Source organism: Scatophagus argus, chromosome 18, assembly GCF_020382885.2.
Source record: "Scatophagus argus isolate fScaArg1 chromosome 18, fScaArg1.pri, whole genome shotgun sequence".
Taxonomy (NCBI): domain Eukaryota; kingdom Metazoa; phylum Chordata; class Actinopteri; family Scatophagidae; genus Scatophagus; species Scatophagus argus.
Window position 1 is genome coordinate 18,904,140 of NC_058510.1, and position 7,877 is coordinate 18,912,016.

At 48.7% G+C, this 7,877-nt stretch overlaps 1 long non-coding RNA gene across 1 annotated transcript; it reads right to left on the reverse strand.

The window, feature by feature from the left end:
- Positions 1-7,072: 7,072 nt before the first annotated feature.
- On the reverse strand, positions 7,073-7,479 carry LOC124049879. The gene is made up of 2 exons (XR_006841494.1): positions 7,382-7,479; positions 7,073-7,147 (listed from the first exon to the last, which is right to left on the reverse strand). It is a non-coding gene; the product is annotated as an uncharacterized LOC124049879 (long non-coding RNA).
- Positions 7,480-7,877: the final 398 nt, after the last annotated feature.

Here is a 7,877-nt window from a genome sequence, read left to right on the forward strand (position 1 = left end):
GTATCTGCAGAGACTTTGCCATCTATCTGTATTTAATTATTTTCTTAGTTCTCCACTGTGTCAGGACATTTCTTGGTGTGAGCCAAAACAGTGCAAAGTTTGCTACTCTATTAAAATGTAACAACCAAGTTTGCTGTGTCCGTCTCTCTGTCTGTCATGAAGAGGAACAGGTATGACTGTGCTACACACAGGCACACAAAACAACATCAGTTATTCAGCAGTCTGTATATTCGTCTTTATATTCGTCATTACCTCCTCCTTTTGTGGTGCTGTTTAAAATCAAATCTGAAATAAACCATTGTTTCCCCCTTTTGACAGTGAGCGTTTTTACCCCAAGGATAAGGGTGTCCATGGTCCCATCAGCTCAACAGAGGTGTCAGCACCTTGGCGTCTTACAGATTTATCTGTAAGCTTTAGAAACAAGCTTTTGAAACAAGAAAAAAGGAAGTTGTACTGTTCCTATCTGTGTGTAAGCTACGTGCGTGAACACAGACTCCACAGCAAGCCAAACTCGTTTTCAACGAGCCAGGAAGCGAGCGCCTTGCTCCTTTTATTTTCCAGTGTAGCAGGTGAAAAGCGAGTAAAACTGAAATAAACAAATACAGAAAAACTTAGGAGCCTGACATTACCGTCTCACACAAGCAACAGTAACGTTAGCCTATTACTAGTGTGACTAACAAGTATCGCTTAGCTTAGCAAGAAAACGAACGTTAGCGACGTAACGTAGCTACTACTCATGTTCGGGTGTAAACATTACGAACTATGCTCATAAGGCTTATTTCTACACAAGTACAAAATGCACATCACTACTAACACTTACAGACATTGCTGCCATGGGTGTGTGTGGAGTACAAAACTCAAAGAGCGAAATATCAGGAACATCACATTACTGACAGTGATAGCAACTGAAGTACTGCGGGAATCTTACATTCATTACGTTACATTACGTTCCAACCGGAGGCTCATGGGAACACTCAGATGTAAACAGAAACGTCATTCAAAATAAAAGCTCATCCTTTTCCTTACAAAATACAGGTCTCTTTTCTTTTGCAATAAACAGTATATCATAAAGAACCAAAGTTGTAGAAAACACCATTTAAATACATATTTCCTTTTCTTTATATTTCAACCTGAGGACAGAACACTCCCCGTCTGGCATAACTAATGCCACTACACAACTCAACTTTTCTTTATTCAACACACATTTACTTTAAACCCTTTTTTTTTTCTCTCAGTTTGTGCCTTTTTAATCTCTTTCAAGAAGAAGGATGACGTCCGAGATGGGCCGCAGGTAAGTCTTTGAGGTGCCCTGAGATGCCGTCTGCACCTCAACTTTACGGACGCGTCCATCGCTGCTCGGAGAGGCCGATGTGACCAAAGCCATTGGCCACTCGTTCCTTGGTGCTTGAGTCTGTTTCAGCAGCACAATGTCTCCAGGTTGTAGGTTGCGCTGAGTTCTGTGCCACTTGCGTCTTGAGTGGAGAGTGCTTAAATACTCAGTTCTCCAACGGCCCCAAAACTCGTTTGCCAGCACTTGCACTTGTTTCCACTGACCTTTCAGGAGATTCTTGCTGGTGAAGTCTCCAGGTGGAGCGTGTAGGCCTGGCTTTTGGGTCAGGAGCATAGCAGGGGACAGCAGAATGGGAGAGGAGGGGTCTGATGAAATGGGAATCAGCGGCCGTGCATTGATGATTGCTGATATCTCCGCCATCAAAGTACACAGTACCTCGTGCGTCAGGTGAGTATGCTTGTTTTGCAGAAGCATGGAGTCTAGTATTCTGCGTGTGACCCCAATCATACGCTCCCACACTCCCCCCATGTGGGAGGCGTGTGGTGGATTGAACTCCCACGTGCAGTCTTTGCTATGGAGATAACTCAGAATTTCAGTCTGCTTTTCCTCAGAACGCTCCATGCCCAGCTCTGCACTGGCGGCTATGAAGTTCGTCCCTCTGTCTGATCTGAGCTGCTTTGCCGGGCCTCTTTTGCTCTGCGCTGCACCTCCTCGAGTGCGTCGGGTCATCACTGTCCACGGTCCAAATACGTCCAGCCCTACGTATGTGAAGGGTGGGGAGGTGTCGAGCCGCTCTGGAGGGAGGTCAGCCATTTTCTGCACTTCCAGCTTCCCTCTGAGCTTACGGCATGTCACACAATGATGAAGTGTTGAACTCACCAGTTTCTTGCCACCGACAATCCACAGTCCAGCTGCTCTGATAGCCCCTTCTGTGAACTGTCGCCCCTGGTGTTTCACTTCAGCATGATAGTGTTCTACAAGCAGCTTGGTTACATGGCTATGCTTAGGGAGGATGATTGGGTGTTTTACCTCAGTGTCAAGAGAAGCATGTCTGAGACGGCCTCCGACCCGGAGCAGACCGTCGCTCAGGTAGGGGTCAAGGGTCAAGAGCTGACTCGAGCTAGAGACTTCTCTGTTTGCTTGAAGAGCAGCGTATTCATCTGGATATGCATCTCTCTGAACAGTCTCTAGTATGAGCCTCTTTGCTGCCGCACGCTCCTCAGGAGTGCGAGGCCCACTGCACTGATGCCAGCCTTTGCATGTGTGCTGTGGTGTGTCTGTTGTGCCTGGCTTGTGTGAACGCACCTGATGTTTCAAGTAGGAAACGGCTCTCAGCAGGGACTTCCATGTGGAAAAGCGCTGGAATCTCTCAGAGGTAAGTCTCTTAGTTTCGAGGTGGGTAGCTAGAGCAGTCACTTGTGGTCTAACTTCCACATCTGTTTCAGGACCTATCACCTCAAAGTGCTCACGTTTCTCCATCTCTGGAGGCTTGTAGAGGAAGTCGGGCCCTTTAAACCACATCGTGTCCATGAGCTGTGATGCTGCTACAGATCTGGTGGCTAAGTCCGCTGGGTTCTGTTCTGAAGGGACGTAATGCCACTGATCTGGGGACGTTGTCTGGCGTATACGATGCACACGATTGTGCACGTACACATAGAAGCGCTTTGAGTCATTAAAGATGTATCCGAGGACCACCTTGCTGTCGCAGTAGAATTTAACAGCATCTGGCTTGAAGTCCAGTTCGTCTAATATCAGCTCTGCCATCTCAGTCGCCAGAACAGCTCCACAGAGTTCGAGGCGTGGGATTGTGGGTTCTGGCTGTGGCGACAGCTTAGCCTTTCCCAGCACAAATCCAACCTCCCAATGGCCCTCTTCAGTGACAGCCCTCAAGTAGGCTACTGCCCCTATAGCCCAGTTCGAGGCATCAGAAAAAAGGCACAGTTCTGTGTATTTGGCTTTTGAGAGTGACATCTTTACATAACAGCGCGGGACATGGAGGTTACTCAGCTTCTCAAGTGAGGCTTTCCACTCTTCCCATCTGCTCACCTTTTCATCAGGCAGAGGACTGTCCCAGTCCTGAACTCCGCTGGACAGCTCTCGTAGCAACAGCCTGCCTCTGATGGTCACTGGCGCTGCCAGACCCAGGGGATCAAAGATGCTGTTAATGACTGACAGCACCCCACGCCGGGTGTAAGGCTTGTCTGCGACGGCGACCTTGAAGGTGAACATGTCTGTGCTGATGTCCCAGCATAGGCCTAAGCTCCTCTGTGCAGGCAGGGTCTCGTCGTCTAGGCCTAAGTCTTTGATGCCTGTGGCCAGTTCTTCAGGCTCGAAGGCTTTCATCACAGCGACACTGTTTGAGGCAATTTTGTGCAGTTTCAAGTTGGACTCTGCGAGTGATGCACATGTTCGCTTCATCAGGTCAATAGCTGCTGACTCTGTGGGCAGGGAGACTAGCCCATCGTCCACGTAGAAGTGTCTATCGACAAACTGCTTAGTGTCTGCGCCATACTTTGACTCACCTCTCTGAGCAGCTCGTCGCAGGCCGTACATGGCAACCGCCGGGGACGGGCTATTGCCAAAGACATGCACACGCATGCGATATTCTTGAATTTCCTTTGAGAAGTCATTGTCTTCATGCCACAGGAATCTCAGATAGTCTCTGTGGTCATGTCGCACCAGGAATCCATAAAACATTTGTTGGATATCGGCAGTGACTGCGGTGAGGTCCTTCCTAAACCGTATCAGCACGCCCAGGAGAGAATTGTTTAGGTCGGGGCCTGTGAGCAGCACTGAGTTGAGGGAGACACCATGCTGTTGGGCGCTTGAGTCAAACACGACTCGTATCTGCCCTGGCTTTTGAGGATGGTACACCCCGAAAATGGGCAGGTACCAGCATTCCTGTTTCTCTTGGATGGGCGGTGCCCTCTCTGCATGCTTGTTCTCGAACAGCTTTTCCATGAAGGAGGAGAACTGCTGCTTCATCTCAGCATTCTTGTTCAGCGTGCGTTTCAAAGAACTGAGGCGGGACAGAGCTTGCTCTCTGTTGTTGGGGAGCGGCGGACGAGGAGACTTGAATGGCAACGGAGCTACCCAATTACTCTCTTTGTCCTGATGGACTTCTTTTCCCATAATGTTCAAAAACAGTTCATCTTCAAACGACATAGCACTCTTATTGTCATTGTCTGTTCTTTGGAAAACTGTGAGCCCGAGCTGTTCTTCGGCTGGCTTAGACTTTGTCATGTGTGCAGAGTTGCCATACCTGTGCTCCCCGCCGTAGCTCAGTCTCTCTTTCACACAGATGCTATTGTTGCAAGGAGTGAGAAGTGACGGACGTCCATTCTGAAGAATGTGGGTTCTGAAGGTGTTCACAGTTGGCTTGTGAGCGTTGTCGAGACACACTTCGCCTATTATCACCCAGCCTAAATCTAGACGCTGGGCAAAGGGTGCGTCGTGGGGCCCGCTGACTTGCTCTCTCACCTTGTGCACACGTATCATGTCTCTCCCTAGCAGGATCATCATCTGAGCGTCAGGATCCAGTTTGGGAATGTGCGGAGCGATGTGTCTGAGGTGAGGGTGTGCGAGGGCGACCTCTGGTGTCGGGATTTCAGACTTGTTGGTCAATATCTCGTTGCACTCGATGAGTGGCGGAAGATCAAGGCACACACCTCCATTCACTGCTTCAATTTGAAAGCCAACTGCTTTTCTTCCGGTCATCTCAGTCGTGCCGGCGCATGTTCTCATCAGATACGGAGACAGACTGCTGTTGACCCCAAACAGCTGGAAAAATTCAGAGCGTGCTAAGGAGCGGTTACTTTGATCGTCGAGTATGACGTATATCTTGATGGCGAGCTCTGGTTGACCTTGAGGGAAGACGCGTGTCAGACACACCTTTGAGCAGGACCGCGGGAGACTGCTTAGGCCGCAGACCTTGGTGCACTGCGATCTCACTTCCAGGGCGGAACTGGCTGGCTGTGCTTCTCCACCTGGTTGGACAGACGACGGAGGCGGTGGCTGAGAGGTGTCGGGATGCATTGCGGAGCAGTGTCTTTCACTCTCACACTCACCGCATTTCAGTGTCGTCTGGCAGTCCTTGGCGAGGTGGTTTGGGGCACAGCATTTATAACAGCGTTTATGTATTTTGAGAATGTCTTTGCGTTCTTGCAATGTTTTCATTCTGAATGACCTACATTTTTCTAATGGATGCGTTTTCTTGTGCACAGGGCAATATCGAGCTGGATCAATGTCTTTCTTTTCAGTGTCTGTGGCGCTTGTGGTGTCTGCGTCAACGGTAGCAGACACGTCTGTCTTGTGCACAGATACAGCTGTCTTGAACCCACTTTGCTTTAATGGAGTTTTCTCACCTTTGCTGTATGGCTGGCTGTTGCTTGACAGGGCGAAACTTGGGTCATTGCGGGCTTTAGCCTGGATGTTGATGAAGTCCACGAAGAACGAAAAGGGAGGAAAAGTTACTCTGTGCTGCTCTTTGAAGCGGGAGCCTGTGTTGAGCCATTTTTCCTGCAGACCAGGAGGCAACTTCTCAACTATGGGCTTTATCCCACGAGGCGTATCGAGGTAGGCCAGTCCGGGGAGGTAGCCGTCGTCCTTAGCTGCCAGCAGCTCCATAAGGAGATCACTGAGCTCTCTCAGTTTCACATTGTCTTTGGCAGACAGACGGGGAAAGCTATCTAGTCTTTTGAACAGGGCGTTCTCTACCATCTCTGGTGTGCCGTAGCATTCCTGCAGTCTCTGCCAAGACAGATGGAGAGCAGCTCTGGGGTTAGTGACATGAACAGCTCGAATCCTTTTCACATGCTCTGATGACTCTTTACCCAGCCACTTCACGAGGAGGTCCAACTCTTCACTGTAGGTGAGCCCCAAGCCCTGTGTTGCATTGACGAATGACGAATGCCATGCTCTGAAGTTCTCTGGTGAGTCGTCGAACTTGGTAAGGCCAGTGGTCACTAATTCTCTGCGTGCTAGGAACTTGGCGAAGTCCATCATGGGTGGAGAGTCGGGGCGAAGAGGAGGAGACTGATCATGTTGTCTGTGCGGAATGTGTGACGGTTTTGAGGTGGGGGACTGTTCAGCTGCATGTGCGGGCTCGTGTGCTGAGGGTCTGAAGTCTGTGAGTGGGGGTTTTACCGCTACAGTTCCAGGTGCTGACTGACATGGAGGACTATTCACCGTGTGCTGCATTTCATGGTGATTCAGTAAGGCAGAAGACTGTACGCTAATCTGTGACTGACATTGCACATACTCTTCAGTGCGCTGTCGAATCACTTGTGGCGAAACCACACTTCTTAGACTTTGTACATCTTCATTCCCCATAGCTACAGCTGCTTCTAAGATTTCAGCTTCGACCCGCGCTGCCTCTGCTTCCCTTTCATACGCCAACGCCTCCAAATCTGCTTCTAATGCAGCCTTTTGTAGATCTAGCTTAGCTCGTTGCTTTTTCATTTCTAACTGTCGCTTAGCATAACTTGCCTTGGTGAGCGCTGCTTCAGCTGTGGCCCGAGCTTTGGCGGCAGCCTCCATGACAGAAGACCTTGAAGAGGACGAGCGTTTTGAGCTGGCTCTTGAGTGGACCGAAGGCTTTGGAGACGATGAACGTCGTGGTGGGCTTGCTTCAGGCTTAGTTTCATCTCTGGTTTTCGATTCTGACGCCATGTTGGAGTTCTTGTGTTATCCGTTGCACCCACGCTGGTTGTCTTTTTACTGTACTGTTCCTATCTGTGTGTAAGCTACGTGCGTGAACACAGACTCCACAGCAAGCCAAACTCGTTTTCAACGAGCCAGGAAGCGAGCGCCTTGCTCCTTTTATTTTCCAGTGTAGCAGGTGAAAAGCGAGTAAAACTGAAATAAACAAATACAGAAAAACTTAGGAGCCTGACATTACCGTCTCACACAAGCAACAGTAACGTTAGCCTATTACTAGTGTGACTAACAAGTATCGCTTAGCTTAGCAAGAAAACGAACGTTAGCGACGTAACGTAGCTACTACTCATGTTCGGGTGTAAACATTACGAACTATGCTCATAAGGCTTATTTCTACACAAGTACAAAATGCACATCACTACTAACACTTACAGACATTGCTGCCATGGGTGTGTGTGGAGTACAAAACTCAAAGAGCGAAATATCAGGAACATCACATTACTGACAGTGATAGCAACTGAAGTACTGCGGGAATCTTACATTCATTACGTTACATTACGTTCCAACCGGAGGCTCATGGGAACACTCAGATGTAAACAGAAACGTCATTCAAAATAAAAGCTCATCCTTTTCCTTACAAAATACAGGTCTCTTTTCTTTTGCAATAAACAGTATATCATAAAGAACCAAAGTTGTAGAAAACACCATTTAAATACATATTTCCTTTTCTTTATATTTCAACCTGAGGACAGAACAGAAGTTCTTAGGTTGATCTCAGGTTGAAGATTTCTTTTGTCAAGTTGCTCTTTCTAGGGGGCAGCACAGTGGTGCAGTGGTTAGTACTGTCACCTCACAGCAAGAAGATTTGAACCAGGAACCCCAGGCAGGGCCTTTCTGTGTGGAGTTTGCATGTTCTCCCCACTTCTAT